The sequence below is a fragment of the Furipterus horrens genome, unplaced genomic scaffold (assembly GCF_987537825.1).
Source record: "Furipterus horrens unplaced genomic scaffold, mFurHor1.1.pri manual_scaffold_3, whole genome shotgun sequence".
In the NCBI taxonomy this organism is placed as follows: domain Eukaryota; kingdom Metazoa; phylum Chordata; class Mammalia; order Chiroptera; family Furipteridae; genus Furipterus; species Furipterus horrens.
Genome location: NW_028327173.1, coordinates 9455012 through 9472817, shown reverse-complemented (window position 1 = coordinate 9472817; position 17806 = coordinate 9455012).

Here is a 17806-nt window from a genome sequence, read left to right as displayed (position 1 = left end):
TACATTTTTCTAATGACTGATGATGTTGAGCATCTTTTCATGTGCTTATTGACTATTCATATATCTCCTCTGCAGAAATGTCTATTCAAATCCCTTGCCTATTTTTTTAATTGAGTTGTTATTTTATTATTGAGCTATAGGGGTAATTTACAGATTCTAGATTCTAGACACTTGTCAGATATTTGAGTTGCAAATGTTTTCCCCATTCTGGGGGTCATCTTTGTGCATTTTTGATAGTGTGTTTTAAAGCACGAAAGTTTTAAATTTCGATCGAGTCCAATTGATCTATTTTTTTCTCTGCTTGTGCTTAGATGTCACATCAAAGAAACCATTAGCCTAATCCAAGGTTACAAAGATTTAGACTTGTTTTCTTCTAATAGTTTTATCATATTAGCTCTTAGATTTAGGACTTTGATCCATTTTGAGTTCATGGTGTATGCAGTGTACAATGGTGTGAAACAGAGGTCCAGTTTCATTCATCTGCACGTGAAAGTCCAGTTGTCCCCACATTATTTGTTGAAAAGGCTCTTTCCCCATGAATTTTCTTGGCATCCTTGTCATAAATCAATTGACCAGAGTGTGTATGTTTATTTCTGGACTCTCTGTTCTATTCCATTGATCCATATGTCTACCCGTATGCCAGTACTGCACTGTCCTGATGACTGTAGCTTTGTGGTAAATTTTGAACGCAGGAAGTGTGAGTTCTCCAACTTTGTTCTTTTTTAAGATTGTTTTGTCTAATCTAGATTCCTTGCATGTCTATATGCATTTTAGGATGTACTTGTCCATGAGGATCTTTGAACCTGTAATTCCAAGGCCATAATTTCTGAAGGCCTGTTCCTGAAGTCACCATGGTCTACTTATGTTATCTTTTTAAAATTGAAATGTAATTGACCTATGTATAACATTGAGTAAATGTAAGGTGTACACAGGTTGATTTAATGCATTCATATATTGCAATGTTACGTTACACAATTGTTATTTCTGTTGCCTTTTGTTTTCTGGTGATTCTTGCTCATGGTGCCTGGTTTTCTTCAACTGTGTTCTGCTCATTGTATTTGAAAGTCACTTGTGAAAAGAACATGAGGTCCCAAATAATGACACCTCCCTCCAGACATGGTTTTTGTTTGCATCTAACAAGCACCTGAAAACGCTAATTCAAGTTCAAGACTTGAGTCTCTTGAGTCACCCAGGTACCTATGCTCAAGATATGATTTTCTTCTGGTTCACCCTTATCCTGAGGATGTCTCAGCTTAGAAAAGATGTGAGGTGTCAGGCTCCCTACCTTGGACAAAAGGTTGGGCTCACTCTTTACCCTCCCTCCTCCCCTTCCCCCCCTGAGGCCATCACAACCACAGCTCAGTCCGGAAGCCTTTTCTTCCAGACACAAATACCCTTGAACAAGTGCAGTCTTCCTCATGGGCTTTCCTCCCTGGATTCTGGCCTTCTAGATTCTTGCTAGGAAATTCTTCACCACCTTGTTAATTGTTTGATGATCTTAAGACAATGATCTTTTTGAATTGGATCTAGGGACTTTGTTTTCAGCAAGAGGGTTAGTCTAATGACCTAGCCCCCCATTACTGGAGGCCGAAGCCCCTGCAAAGCCATGATTTCCTGCTGGCATTTCCTTGCCTTTGCCCAGGCTGTGCCCGGGCCAGGATATATCCCCCTCTCTGTTCATCTCAGGCACTTGTCATCTCAAAGTCCCTACACAGAGCTTTGCCAGCAGAAACTTCCAACGCAAGGTCTCTTGCTCTCAGCCCTAGTCCCTGCTCCGTCACTGCATTTAATTACCATCAAACATTTATGTGGCAGCTCAATGTGCCAGACCCATCCTGGGCACTGGGGATCACCTGTGTCCAATACAGAGGCCGCCTCTTACCCTCAAAGGGGGCGACAGACAGTTGGTGATAGCCGAATGGGACCAAGGTTGGGAGGGGAAGCAGACAGAGCCATGGGCTACATTGCAAGGAGACCCAGCAAGAGGAGGCTTCCAAGAGAAGGTCATGTTTAAGCTGAGGCTTGAGTGATGTGCACCAATTACCTGGTGACCAGGGCTGGGGGAGGGAGGGCGTACCAGGCAGTGTGACAATCATCTGTGAAGGCACAGAGTGGAGCTGGGGAATCAGGGTGGAGTCTGAGGGAGGAGGCGTCACGGGGTGAGACTGGGAGGTGGATCCAGCACCGCTGTCTGACTTTACAGGACAGGAGGATCCTGCACTTGAGGGAAAGTAAACTCCCTTGACCTTCTAATGCTGAGCAATTCCTTTCAGTAAAGGTCACCATCCCTGGCTGCCTTGATCCCACAGCTTTACCTCCTTCCTCTCCTCCTTCCTGGGGCAGAATGGGGAATGGCCACATCCCTGTGTCTCGGGAGAAGCAGGATGCAGAGCGGAACAAAGCAACAGAGACTCTTTTCTCCTGCCCCTGCCAAAGTGTCCACTGAACAGGCCCCAAGGCCCTTCCTGCAGCGCCGTCCTCACCGTCCTGTTTGGCTTGGATGTGGTCCCTGGGAACGGGGAAGGATGGGGTGCAGGGGCACCGAGTTCCAAACCTTCAGGAACAGTCCTAAGTAATACGCTCTCTACCCACCCAGGATTCTAGTGATTGGGGACACATAGGACTTCTGGCCCGTCACCTGCTCCCCAGGTCACCCCAACATCAGGCCTGAAAGGGGAAGGTTGGTTAATCCTCAGGAAACCAGGAGTTGAGAGAGGAGGACTTGATTTCCATTCTGACCACTGAAAGGTTTCTAGCAGGCAGTTGAGTGACTCAGTCTAACTGGCGAGGGGTTTCTTTTATCCCGCTCAGTCCTTCCAGCACTATTGAACCGATGGATAAACTGAGGCTTGGGTCACGTGGCAACTGAGAGAGGCAAGGCTTGAACCCAGGTCTCCTGAACCCTGGCCCGGAGTTCATTCCTTCTTGGGTCTTGGGTCCTCTCTGTGCAGATGCCCCGCCCTGGTGGTGGAGGTGGGGGGGGCGCAGGGAGGGGGTTCCAGGCTCACATTTGAGCTGTGGTGGACGGAGCCGGCAGGTGCTACAGGAGTTAACCAAGGAGTTAACTGTTGCTGAAACTCGGCCTCCTGGGAACGGAGGGAGATGAAGGCTCCTCTCCCACCCTGTCACGCTTCATCAGACGCTGACACTTTCCTGGCCTGCGGCTCCAGGGGCATCAACAAAATGGGCTGAACAAAGCCCGTCTTGTTCCTTCGTCCTAAGACCTTGTCAACGCCTTCCAGCCGAAGACCACCAGACACACACCTGAACAAAGCTGGGTTCGTGGGTGCAAGGGCGGGGGTGGGGGCACACGCCCTGGGCAAGCGCGGGTCATCTCAGCGAGCAGCAGGCAGGAAGGAGTTCGGAAGGTTCAAGCTGCCGTTGGGGGGCTTGGGGAGGGCTCAGGGAGCGGAGCTCTGCCCTGGGTTGGATGCCAGCATGAAGGGGGTAATTCTGTGATCGCGTATCTTAATTTTAATCTAAAAGGGAAGAAGGAATTGAAGCCAAAGCTCTGATGGCCAAAGAAGCAGCCGTCACACATTTGGCCAGGACAGAAGGGCAGGGGGTCATTTCTGTGTTTTGGACTATGTTCATTTTTTTTCCTCTGCATTCAGACGTGATTGCAGAGTGGTCTTGTTTTCTGTCTTCATCCATCACGGTCACTGGGTGGCCTTGTCTGATGCTGGTGATCTGTGAAATGGCGTATGCGTAACAGGAGCACACCCTGGCCCAGCTGAGAGAGCTGCTTTTGTCTTTCTCAGTTTGAAAGGAAACAGCATGGAGCCCTGGAAAGCTGCCATGTCACACAGGGTGCCCAGGAGGGGACACGTCCACTGTGCCTTGTCTGTTGGTCCCAAGGCCACAGAGGAAGCTCAGCTGGATCAGGGAGGCCAAGAGGCTCCAGAGTCAGACCTGGATTCAAGTCCCGACTCCACGCATGCTTTTGGACAAGTCCCCTGCACCTTTATCCACTCAACAAATACCTAGCGACTGCGAGGGACTGGGGACCTTGGACAATGCCTGAACTCTCCAGGGCTCAGTTTATTCCTCTAGAAAATGGGAATAATATTGGTACCTAAGATAAAGTAGCGCCTGTCTCCCAGGGTGACTGACCTATGCTTCCCAGGGGTTCCTGCCTCCCTGACCACCCCTGCCTTGTAGCCCTTTATTGAATGGGAAGCAGGGGGTTCACCCTGCTTTGGGGTGTGAGTCCCCTGCCTCCCTGCCTAGAGATCTGAGGCCCCAGCTGACCCCAAGCATATCTGCGGTTGCTCAAAGCCTGAGGAGGTTGTGGCCCCTCTGGTCTGCACTTTCAGGTGCTCCTGGGGCTGAACTATGTGACACAGCATGGGAGGGGCCCCCCATGTTGGAACTGCCCTGCACACAGCCAAGCCCCCGGCTCTGCCCAGGTACCAGCTCCACCGCCAGGGCCTGGGTGCTGCCCATTCCCTGGCCCAAGTCGGACCATCTGGACACTGTGGGGGTGCCCAGCCAGCACAAACCTCCTGTGGTTCCCTGGCCTTTTCCAGAGCCCGGGAAGGCAGAGAGGGAGCCAGGGCTGTGGGGGTGGAAGAGGGCATGCACCATCCTGCCTTCTTCAGGCGTGGAGGAGGGGGTGGTGACAGAGGAGGGTGTGAAACCAACACAGAAAGAAGTTTGTGTACCTGCCGGAGGTGGCTCCATGGGCTTGAGTGGTACAGCAGGCTGGGGTTCTCAGCCGAGGGCTGTGTGCCTAGGTTTGTCTGAGTGCGGCGGGACTCCGACAGCAGGGCGGGTTTGCACTCATGCATGCGTGTGCGAAACCCCCACTTTGGTGGTGGCTCTCAGAAACAGCCTGGGTTTTAGATTTAAACTGGCCTCAGTCACTTCCCAGTTGAGTAATTTTCTAGCTGTGTGACCTCAGCAGGTCACTTGCCCTCTCTGAACCTCATCCCTGCCTCCTGCAAGTGCAACCTGAGCTCTTCGTGTACGTAGGCGTTGAGGAGACAGGCACCGAGTCCAGCCACTTATTCAATTGCTACTCTAGCCTTTGCCCCCCATCTTTAAAGTGGGGTGGTAGTACCCGTCTCCCAGATAATGGCTGTACAGTGCAGGGCATCAGGTTAAGTGCTTGCTGGGAATTTCTTTTCTTCCTCCTGGAAACCTTGGAGTTGCACCTCTGCCTCTCAGCTGGTGGGAACAAGAGCCAAGAGGGCCCCATTCAGGGCACGATCAGCTCCCAGACTGCCCTGGCTCCGCCAGGCTGGCGTGGGCCCTGGCAGTGAGTGGCAAAGGCATCTGGGGTGGGGTGGACAAGATGGGGGCCTTGCATTCCAAGAACCCTGGCGCCTTCCCAGCACCAGCCGAGAAGTTTGGGGGGGGGGGGTGTCTGGAGGACAAAGATTCTCTGTGGGCCCCTTGAGCCACCCCCACACACCCACCCAGTGGGCACAGGTGTGGGATGGAAACTCCTCCAACAAGTCAGGACACCCTCTCTCCCCGGGCGGGGCCCATGGGGAGGGGGCAGGGGAAAGGGCAGAGGAGGCGGCTGCCAACTTCCCACTGGGCTGCTGTTGACAGCCGAGCGATGAGCTGGCTCTTGGCTTCCCTGCCTGCTCCCCTGGCCAGGTGTGCCAGCAGCTGGGAAGGGATAGCTGGGGAAGCGGGACCCCGCGCCCTTGCTGAGAACCAGGTGTCTGATTCCCCTCCTCTGCCTCATTTCTCTCTTGGGTCCACAGTAACTCCTCTGGGCCGGAAAGGACAGTGCCCCGGAGAATGGGTTGGTGACCTCTTTTCCAGATCAGCGGACTAGGGTTGTGTCTCGGTGAGGGTGGCTGCCATTGGCTGGCCCAGAGGCAGGTGGGAGGAAACAGACTGTAGCTAAAACAGGAAAGATTCACGTGAGAGCTGAGGGAGTCACGAGAGCCCAGAAGGAGAAGGTGGAGTCAGAAAGGGGTACTTATGGGGTGGAGAGACAGACCAGGGGCTGGGCCCCGTACCCCACCTCCCTACCCACCCATGCCTTTCCACGTGGTCAGCAGCCATCACCATGGAGAGAACCCAGGCTTGGGAGTCACAGAGTCAGAGTTGCAGGGTGATCGCGGGCAATCCCCTTTAACCTCTCTGAGCCCCAGCTTTCCTCTTCTGTGTGATGGGCAGTGTGTATCTGCTGTTCAGGGCCCATGTGAGACCATGCCATGTCATACACAGCCTGGCGTGACATGTCCCATCGGCCCGCTGAGGAATCCCCATTATAGCCCTTTTTACAGAGGAGAAAACTGAGCCTAGAGAGTCCAAGGGAGACCCCGTGGTGAGCTGGGGTATATCCATCTGGTGGGGGCCCCGTCCTGCTCCCTCCGAGAGCAGAGGAGTGAGGCAAGGTCAGGATGGGGGCCTGGGTGTGCGGCAGCTGGCAGACGGGAACGAGGCCCTCAGCTAAGTCCGGGGTTGCACCTGGCCCCATCACGGGGGACTTCTTGCCATCCAGGCAGGATGTTCTCTTCCAGACACCTTCCCGAGTTTCATTTCCTTGAGCAGCGGTCACAGCTGCACAGCCGGCTCCCCTAATGACACTGACTGGCACCCAGGCCCCCCGGGCTGCGGTTCTGGCCAACGTCAGCCACCCCCAGTGCATGGGGCCACCAGCTCCCTCGCCCACCCCCCGGCTGTCCAGGTCAGAGCTCTGCCCGTCCTGTGCATGCTCCCTGCTTCCTTGCGCCTTGTTGCCTGGCTCTGGACATCCTCTCCCCGGGAGTTTGGCGTTGGGGTGTCCAGACAAAGAGGCAGAAAGGCTCTCTGTTCCGAACGAGTTCCCACCTCACTCTTGTTTTACGTCCCAAGAACAAGATGCAGAGGATCTAAGACACCTGTGTCACACAGAGGAGGGGGAGCCAGGGGCAGACCCCAGGAAGGCCCTCCCCAGTTCACCACTCGGCCTCCATGAAAACTTGCCCCCCTCCCTCCCCGTCCAGGCCCCTGCTGCTGCCCCATCTTGCCCCCTCTGGCTCCCAGCCTCCAGCCCGGCCTTTCCCAGTAGCCGCATCTGACCGTCGCCCACGCCTGTGCTGAATCCCTCCGCGGCTCCACTTCGCCTCCTATAAAGTCCTGACTGCTGGCTCTTGTGTTCAATGCCCTCCCTGCCATTGACCGGCCAGGCCAAGAGTCACCTGGGCCTGTGGGACCTTCTCCCCACAACTGGCTTCCTGGCCCTGAGTCAGCCCCGTGTCTGGAGGTGACAGACGAAGTGGTCCCTGATGAGACCCCAAGGGGAACAGACACAAAAAACAAACTCCACCTTGTTCCCAATCCCCGGGCTGGGCAGCCCAGCCCAGGACTGAGGTCCCCCCACGCCTGACTGCTCACTCAAATCCCTGTAAGCCAGAGCTGATGAGCAGGCAGGCAGCCTATGCAAATCACCCCCAGAGGCCCAGGGCACCCTTTGGCTCCACCGCCCACCCCCGTGCCCTGCTCCTTCCCGGAACAGCCCTGAGTTGCGTGTTGAACCCGACCGGCTGCCCCCTTGCAGGCAGGTTTGGGGCACAGGGCCCTGAGGCTGCCTGCCAGCACGCCCTCTCCAGGCAGGAGGTCTCCACCCTGGTGCCCACCCCACTTGCCCTGCCCTGGCAGCCCGAACAGGTTGTTTTCCTGGAGCGGGGCCTGGCTCAGCCTCCAGGGCCTGCCGGTCACGTAGCCAAACCCGTTCGTCCTCTCCCGCGGCCCAGGCTGCTGAGCACAGCGGTTTCCTGCAGGGGAGAGCACAATGGGGCCTGCCCCAAGGGACCCGCCCTGGGGAGGCGCCAGCCCTGCTGTCTCTGAGGGCTGTGTGACTCGGGACAAGGCCCACGCCCTCTCTGAGTCTAGGTTTCCCCATAAGAAGTAAGGAGGTAAGACAAGGTCAGGTAAAGTCACTCTCCAATGATAACAGCGAACTTTCCCTGAGCTCTAAGTACACAGAGGTGCAGCACCCCAACTGCCAGGCTGGCTCAGCCCCATGGAATCCCCCTTTTCTGTCCAACATCCCAGAGCTGCTTCCTTCCTATCTCCTCTCTGAGATCTGCTCCCCACCCCACCCCCACCTCAAAGCCCCCTGTCTTCCCCCTCCTCCTCCCGGAGGCAGTCAGCCTGGGTGGGCATGAACAAATAAGAAGTGTTCAAAGGACCAAATTAGGTCAGAGGCCCCTGGGCCCAGGTGGTCCCGGCCTGCAGCTGGGGGTGGGGAGATGTGGGGAGATAATGGGGAGAGTAGAGGTGTCGGGGAGAGAGACCGCGTGCTGACATGGGTGGCAGGCTGGCCTGGGAGGGAGCCAGCCAGTTCAGGATCTGGAATCAATCGACGAGCTCTTAGCAAGGGGGTTTCTGAGGCTGGGAACCCTCGGTCCTGCAGCAGTGGGCTCCTGCCTCCCCACCTCCCACACCAGTACCCCCAGCCTGGCAGCCTCCCATGCACCTCCAGATTTGGATCAGGTCATCCAACCAGAGCCTGGAACCCAGGGCCTGACCATGATCTAAAGCTTCTCAGTGGTGGCTCAGGCTCCACGGGGACACGTCCCAGGACATGTCCCAGAGCCCCCCTGCCTGACTCTGCCGTGGGTCAGGGTCTGCACAGCGTGTCCCCAAAACAGCAAGGCCTCAAGGGTGGACCCTTTTCAGAGCAATGCAGGGGTTTCCCGATGTGAACCAGGGGGACAGCAGGTCCGGGGCTGCAGTATGTCTTCTCTGGTGAGAAGTGACAACTGTCCCCAAACTCATACCTCTCCCACCTGAGGTTGTCCAGGACCCAGCCTTCCCCTAGCCCTCTAGGATCAGAAGGCTAGGCCTTGCACCTGCTCAGCCACGACCTTCCTCCTGCCTCCTGTCGGGCCTGAAAGTGTCACCGTGACTGCTCTGAACCTCAGCGTCCCCAAAGTGACCAGCCCTCACCAAGCCCCAGTGATTCATCCTCACCCCCTGCCTGCTGTCTCCACTTCCTGGCATGGAGAGCCCTGCTCACCCCTCACCCCTGCTCATGTTCTCCTAGGCAGATGGGTAGGGAACCCAGGCACTTGCCTCTGAGCCTCAGGTTCCTCCTCGGCACCAAGGTCGTCCCACTTCCCAGTCTGGTCATGAAGCCCGAAAGGACAGTGTGCATCAGGACCTTCTCCCAGTGAGGTGTGGAACCCTAAGAATGTTTATTTTAATTGGATTTGCTGGCCTTTCTGTGTCTCTCCCCCAACCCACCGCATGTCTGACTTCCTTATTTCCACAGCTGCCACCTCCTTAGCCTCTAAACCTGCTGGAGGTGTCCCCAGCTGCAGACAGGCCCTGCCCCGGGGCCACTTCCTCCTACAACACCCAGCCCCCTCCCCAAAGTGGCTTCTGCCCTTCCCAGCAGGTCTCAAAGCCTGATTACTGGGCTTCCTCCATCACACCCCAGGCGTGGGGTCTTCACCAGACTAGTGGATCCGACTGTGTGCGTGAGTCAGGGGAAGGCTATAGCAGGGCTCTGGGACCTATGTTTGGTTTTTTTTTTAACTTTAAATAATTTTTTTATTTTCAATTACAGGTGACATACAATATTATATTAGTTTCAGCTGTACAACCCAGTGATTAGACATTATATGACTTATTAAGTGATCATCCATAAAACTCTTGTACACCGCACGTAGTCATTAGGATATTACTGATCATAGTCCCTTGCTGTGCTTTACAGCCCCGGGACTGTTCTGTGCAACCCATTTGTACTTCTCAATCCCTTCCCCCTTTTTACCCGTGGAATCTGTGTGTTGAACCAGGACCCCAGTGGACTCTGATGCCCACTGTCCTCCTTGCTGGAGCAGGAACATCTTTCTCAGGAGAGCCTTGGGGACCCTCTCTCCGCCCCACCCTGACCTGGTTGCTACACCCCCCTGCCCCCAATGTCAGCTGGGAAAAACACTTTCCCAGGTGCTGATCTCTCCCCCCACCCTCCCCATCCAGAGTGGGCAGGGCAGGGCTAGGCAAGGCTAGGCAGGGCTGGGCAGGGCTGGGGAGATCAGCTGAGGAGTGCTTGTTTTGGGGGTTTTCCTTTTGGGCTGGTTTTCTAAACAAAAGGCCTGGGTGATGGTGGGGACAGAGCCAGCCCCAGCCCCCTGTGGCACTGGGGGCTCTAATGGGGGTGGGAAGGGGGACCATTACAAATATGTCTCAGAGCCAGGCCATCCTGAGGGATCTTTGAAGCCCTGTAATGCAGGAGCTATTTCCCCATTTTAGAGAGGAGGAGACTGAGGTTCAGAGAGGCCTAAGGACGTGTCCAAGGACACACAGCAGAGGAGGAGCCAGGAGGAGCCAGGTGCCTCTCTCTTGGAGCACTGGGGACCTGACTGCTCTTTCCTCCTCCAAACTCCCTCCCTCATCTCACTGCACCCTCCCCCCAATTTTGTGCTGCCCTCCCCCAAATCGCTCAGGCTGTGCCTCTCTGTCCTCCTCCTCCTTCTTCTTCTTCTTCAGGCAGCCCCATCCTCAGTCCTGCCCTCATCTCCGTCCCCCGAGAGTAGGCACAAGCCCTTCATGGCCGCAGCTACCAGCATCCAAACCACTGACTTCCGGAGCAATCGCAGCACTTAAGGAGCTTGTCCTGTTCTAGAGGCGTCACCCCAGAGTCGCCCACGGAATCCTCAGGACAGCTGTGAGGTGGGGCTGTTACTAGTCCCACCTGACAGGTGCGGAACATGAGTCCCAGGAACACGCTTGCCCGGAGGTGGCAGAATCAGAAAGCGAACCCAGGCAGCCCGCGTGCTTCCTTGTCCCCTCTGGCTCCCCAGCCCACACCTCTGACTTGAGCTTCAGGCTGGACATTCCTTCGACTTCCCCGGGCCCCCAGCAGGGGATCCCCATTCCTGCCTGGCCCCCACCACAGCTCTCATCTGCGTGTAGGCCTATTTGTTCCATGTCCCCAACCCCACCCCACCCCTAGACTCGAACATCCCGGGTTCCATTCGTTCACAACCGTGTCCCCGCACCCAGCGCTACAGGCTTGGCGCACAGGAGGGCCTGGGTCCGCGTCCCAGGAGGGCGCAGGGATTCCCGCTGAGAATCTGGCCTCGGCTTTCCCACAGCGCCCTCTGCTGGTCAGACCGAACACTGACCTCGGGCCTTCCGACCATCCGCGCGTGCTCGAAGCCCCATCACCCTAATAACCCCCTGGGTTTATGGAGCTCCTTTCTTCCACAGAGCTCAAAGCACTTTCCCATCTGTGATCTCGCTGGCCTGGGACCAGCCCCAGGAGTGTGGGAGGGCTGAGCATTTCTCTCCCCATTTTACAGATCTGAACTGAGGCCTGGAGAAGGATGGGCGAGCCCCAGCGTGCTGGCAGATCCAGAAAAGAGCTTACAGGTCCATTTCCCTAACCCTCTCCATTACAGTTGAACAAACTGAAGCCCAGAGGGGAACAGACTTGCCCGAATGAGTCCTGGGCTAGAACCCTAGTGTCCTAAATACAGTCCGGGGCTTTCCCACGACATCAAGATCTCTGCCTGCCTGCAGCTCAGGCAAGGCTTGGACAAGTCATTAAACATAATGAGCCTCTGTTGCCCTATTTGTGAAAGGAACTTTCCTCGCTGCCTGCCTCCCAAGGGACTAGGAGACGGCAGACATGGGAGTGCTCATGACACGCTGCAAGGCCAGGTGAGGTCAGGCGACGGGAAAATGAGACAGTGGCCCCAGCTGCAGATTCCAGCAGGACCCTCACCCCTGCCCGGCATAAACACAGCCCAGAAGCTGCTCCAGTCCAAGGCTTGACTTTCAGATGGGCTGGCACGTTGTCAGAATAGCAGGAATGGGAGGTGAGAAGAAATGGTGACCGGCCTAACCCTAAGTCTCAATTCCACCGTTTATTATGTTCTTCCCCCTGCATTCCTCACAATTTATTGATTCATTTTTTTATTCCAGTGACTTTTTTATATCTGTGTTCTCTCTGATGAACTTGAAGCCCGATGCTGGCAAACATCTTGCGAAGGGCTGGATAGTAAATATTTTCATCTTTGAGGGCTATAGCATTTCTGCCATGGGAAGGTGAAGCAGCCAGAGACAACAGGTAAACAAATGAGCATGGATATGTTTCAATAAAACTTTATTTACAAAAACAGGCCAAGGGCCAGATTTAGTCCATGGGTCATAGTTTGCTAACACCTACTCTAACCTCCAAGATATTTGGGACTTGTCTGATTACTTTCAACTGTATCCCATTGTTTGGGCAGACAACACATTGCAGGTGCTGATTAGATCAATGTTTGATGAATAAAGGCATGACCTCCGTGGGTGGGACTCAAGGGACTTCTGTGGTGTGGGCTGATGGAGTGCCCAGCCTGTGCAAACATCCAGAGGCAGGAATAGAGGTGATGGGGTTTGTCCCTGGGAGCTACCAGGCTCAGAATCACCCCAGAGATCAAGGTAGAGGGGATGCTGGGGAGCTAAGGGTTTCCCCAGTGTGGCCAGTGCTTGGATCTACCTCCTAGGGTTACTGGAAGAATTAAACAGGACAGGACCAGAACAGGTCTCGGCATGGCAGCTGGCACATGGGAAGGTCTCAGCTGCCATGATTATTACTGTTGCTCTTATTAACCCAGACACCTGAAACTGCCTTCCAAGCCCCCACCAGTGGCCCCAACCAGGTCGGAAGGGTTCTCCCCTACTGAGGATGGGCCTATGATGACCACGAGAAAGCCTGTCCCTCGAGGAGCTGGGGGATGTCTGTCTAGTGCTAGGGACACCCCATCACCTGTTTGCTCACCACACAGGAAGCTTCCGCAGGGCAGGGGGCAGAGGCTGGTATCCCCAGTGCCCAGAACAGTGGCTGTATCTGCTCCATCATACTGAGGGCTTACCTTTCTGTCTCCCCATCCCATCTAGTCCTGCCTGTCACCCCACTCCAGCTGGAAATACCCAATCTCGAGCCTGAAGCTGACACTGGGCTCATTCTCAGTTCAGCCTGTGACTTTCTCAGGCTTCCCAGAAAGACCCCAAACCTTAGGCCCCAGCACCCATAGGCAGTACCTGGCCTCCAGAGGTAGCACCTAGCACCTGAACCCTCCAAGTCGAGCAGGGATCCCACTGGCTGTGGGGTTTCAGTCCCAGCTCTGCTCCAGGGTCGTTTCCCTGGGTCTTGGTCTCCACCTCTGTCACGGGGGTTAGGAGCAGGTGATGTTTGAGCTCAGGATATTGCTAACCTAGATGGGGACTTTGTGCAAATTTGGTGGGTGCAGCCTTGTAGCGCACAGCTTAGCAAGGAGATGACCGTCACCTTTGTGCTAGAAAAAGGTGCCCCATGCCCAGGCAGACACTCAGGGCTTGGTGACAGGAGCCCGGGCAGGGTTTCAATGCCCTCCCCCTCGGTTGGGTGCCTTTGTACAGGGCACACAATGCACACCTTTGAACCGTGTGGCTGGGTCTGAGTTGGCAGCATGGTACTTTCTGGGTCAATTGGCCAAGGAAAAAAGGAAAAGGAAAGCAGTGAAGAATGGTGCTGTCTCAGGCTGCCCCCTGGTGGCATGATTCTGCATGACACTCGGGGCTCAGGAAAAGCATCTCGGGTGAGTCTTACCTGTGTCTGTGCCTTAGTCCTAGCAGGGAGTCTCCTCCTCCCTGCCCGCAGAGACCCAATAGCCATGGATACCAGCCACTAAAGCCTGAGCAAGGGATTCTGTCATGAAGAGCCACTACAGACCAGGCCAGGCGTTTTAGAGATGAACTCAGTGAATCTGTTTACTCACCTGGCTGGAAGCTTTCCCAGGGTAGAGGCTCTTGACCAGTGTCCCCAGAGTGTAGCACAATGATTTTTTCTCTCCATCAGACTGGGGGCTTGCCCTTCTATCTCTCCCTTCCCCACCTAGTCCAGCTGGTTGCCCCTGAGGAACTCTGACCCATCACCCCACTCCAGCTGAAAGCCCACAAGCTTGAGCCTGGGGCTAAGAGTGAGCACAGCATTTAAGGTCAGCCCGTGGCCTTCTCTCTCAGGCTTCCCAGAAATGCCCTCAGCCCCAGCCCTCAAGACCCCAAGCCTGGGCCCTGGGGACCCTGAGAAATAGGGAACTGGACTGGGAGCTCATTCAGGCCTTGACCCCCCCTAAGACTGGAAGGAAGCTTAGTTTGCAGATGAGCAAGCAGGATGGGACACCCATTGCTCTTCAGATAAAAATCAGATAGATGCAGTGGGAGGTCCCGGGGGAGCGGGCTCCTGACACCTCCTCCCTCTCATCCTCTGGGCCCCAGCCATGGTGTCCCTCTCCTGGGAACTATCCCTTCCTCCTCCCTCCAGACTGTTGCTGTGCTGTTCTCTCTGCCAAGCCAAGTCCTACTTGTCCATCAGCTGTGGACTGTCACTGTCACTTCCCCTGCATGCTCCCTCTGTGCCCAGGAGCAGATCAAGTCCTTCTCTCCTGCCCTCTCTTGCACTTTCCCAGTGCTGCTCAGGGCTGTGGTTCTCAGTTGTCCTGGGTCAGTGCTGGGTTCATGCCTTCCTCCCCCAAGGGCCTTGTCTGCCTCATTCATGCTGTTGTCTCAGCAGCACACAGTGCCAGGCACACAGTAGGTGCTCAATAAGCATTTGCTGGAGGAATGAAAGATTGAATCTGTTAGTCCTGGCTATAACCACTTTCGAGGTGTGTGACTTTGGACAAGTCTCACTTTCTTGCATTCAGTCAACAAATACTTATTGAGCATCTACTACGTATTGAGTCAAACCCCGATCTGCCTGGCTCCCAATTCTGTTCTCCTTCTGCACTCCCCGCTCTGCCTTTCCTGAGAAAGCTGGTGCTGAGGAGATATTAGAGTCCTGGAGGGGGGCAATCCCAGTCTGAAGTCTCATCCTCTCCCACTGGTCCCCCAGATGTCCTTTATGCATATGCCAGGCCCCTGGTGCCCCCCACATGCCTACCTCTATACCTCCATACCTTTACCATCTCTGTCTGCCACATCCCACTCAACCTTCAAAATGCTTTGGCAGGGTCACTGTCATCTTGAAGCCATCCCCATGACCCTTGCCAGAAGCAGCTCTCCTCTCACTGCACTTGGCTGGCATGGGGAGGCTCCACTGTCCATGATGACCTGAGTTATTTATGCACATGGCTCCCCACACTGCATCGTCCCCCCTCCCAAGACTGCCTGGGTAGGAACTGAGTCTGATTCATCGCTGTAATGGCTCCGTTGATTAAGCTTTCTCTGATCAGACTCTGCAGCATCTGCTCTCCATGCTTCAGCGCCCAGCTTGGGCCGGCACTCAGGCCTAGTGAATGTCTGTCATTGAACAAGAGAATGGGGGGCAGGCCGCAGGACTGGGGGCTCTGGCTGGATCCCCCAAATCATGATAGTAGAATGGGACACAGGGTATGAAGGGCACAGCCTGGGCACTCTCTCCTCTGGTCCCTTCACCCACCAGAGGTCCCCCCCTCTCGGCTCTCCCCATGGATGGGTGGGGCAGGGAGCATGCTGGGGGAGGGTAGTGGAAGATCACAGGGCAGATGGGCTATGGGCTGAGCTGGGAAAGGACAGCCTGCCCCGGGGAAGGACAGCCACACGTCTTGGAGCTGTCTGGGAATCTGGGAATTGTCTGCTTCAGCAGAATTCCAATGACTGGGAAGGTGAATGTGGGTGTGCAAGGGGGAGCTGCCCATCCCTGCATGGCCCAATCTCAGGCCAGTGCCAGGCTGACAGGCAGGAGATCTGAGTTCTAGCCTCCACTCTGCTATCAGCTTGCTGTGTGACCTTGGGCAAGCCCCTGCCCCTCTCTGAATGCCAGTCTGTACAATGAGAGTGTGGAGTTGACCAGCACCAACGCCAGAGGTTAGGATAGCCAGAATCCCTCACCCCACCCTAGCGATATCTCTGAATTGGTGAGCAAGTGACTCTGGGTGGGGCCACTGCCCAGCCTCGGCCACCTGTCCCTGTCTTAGGCCGAAGGGGGCACAGTGGGCTCCCAGAATCCTCTCTCTCCTCTGAGACTTGCTCCATCCTCTCTGCCCTGTTCCCTCTGCCCCCTGAGCTGCCAGGCTGCCAGCTGGGAGCATCGGCAGCTGTGACCGAGTGTCCTGCGTCATGGTGAGTCAGAACCCTCTGTCCAAGCCAGATCCAGTCACTCCACAACAGGAAGAAGAGAAAGGACACCTCTGCCTCCCCAGCCCTGGCTACACAGGAAAGGACCCTGGAGCCTGGCCACAGGCAGATCCGCCTTTCCTCCTCCATACAAGGGCAGGCATCTGGTTGGCCCTGCAAGGCACGGGGCACCCATGGTGATCAGGACAGCCTGCTCCTTCAGAGCTACCTTCCCCCAGGGCAGACTTGGGGGTCAGAGCTGGTCTGATGAGATTGGAGCATGGGGTTCCCTGAGCACCCAGCTGAACACAGCACTGCCTCCAGGACTGGCATGCCTTGTTCACATGGGCATATAGTAGGTGCTTCATCATACCCATTGAATAGTTTCTCCAGGCTTCCCGTGGGAAGCTCGGCAAGGTAATAAATCATCATATTGTACCCTGTTCACTGTCACTATTATTTATTTTTAGCCCTAAGTACCTAGTACAGTATTCCCTCACTTATCACGGATATTACGTTCTAGACACCCCCACGATAGGTGAAAACCCGCGAAGTAGGAACCTTACATTTATTTTCATATTTATATATATTTTTAGGCTTTATAAACCCTTCCCACACACTTATAAACTGTTCCCAGACCCTTATTAATCTTTCCCACTTCCTTATTAACCTTTTCCACACTTTTATAAACACTACTTATGTTCTTAAATATATTCTACACTCTTAAACCTATGTAACTTTAACAACATACGTATACAGTACTGCAAAATCCTGCGATAGAGCGAAAAATCCGCGATAAATAGTTAAATATAATATTTTTTTTTAATCCCGCGATACAGTGAGGCTGCGATAAGTGAACCGTGATACAGAGAGGGACTCCTGCATGTGCAGACATTTTGCATACATTATCCCATTCAGCCTTACAGCAATCCCGTGAGGCGGGATTTTTGCCCCCAGTTAACAGATGGAAATACTGAGGCTGAGGGAGGTGCAGCAGCCTGCCCAAGGTCACACAGATGGTGTGATCTGAGTCCACATTCCCACCGGGTCTGCTGACACCAGTGCCCAGGCCGCTGTCCACCGGGACTGTACTCCAGAGTGGGCACCAGGCTGGGGAAAGAGAACAAGGTCAGCACCACCTGCATCCCGTACGCCACCCCACACCCACCGCTGACAGTCCCACCGGCTCAGATCCTGCCCTGTAGAGGCCTTTAGCTCCCGCCCACAGCCCTGTCTCCCACCTTCGTTATCCCTCAAAATCTCGCCGGGCCTGCACCAGGTTTTTGAAGGGAGCCATGACCCTGGCTTCCTCACTTGCCTCTGTAAAAGGGACACCGTGACACCTGCCCTTCCTGGTGCACAGGTAGGTGTAAGGATGCAGTGAGATAAAGTGGGTGTGAGCGGAGGTTTGCTATAGGAGCTGGGGGTGTGACTACACACATGTGAGAGCGAGCGTATGGCTGTCACATCCGCTGTGGGTGTGTGCTAGTGTGTGCACAAGTGTGAGTGTGTACCCGTGTGGGTGTGTCCGGGTGTAGGCATGTGAGTGTGAGTGATCAGAGTGGGCCACTGTCCTTCGTTAGACAGGAGACCAGGGCTGAGAAGATCCTTATGCCTGGGTTCACATTGTCCCAGCTGAGCCCAGAGAGGCAGGTGCTGCCCCCCTGCAGGCACTGTGGGAGACCCCGTGGAGGGATGCCACCCTCTGTACTCCCACCTTGGGCCAGCATCCCCGAACGAGGAGCTGTCCCTCTCAGCTAAGGGACCTCAGGCAAGGCATCTGTCT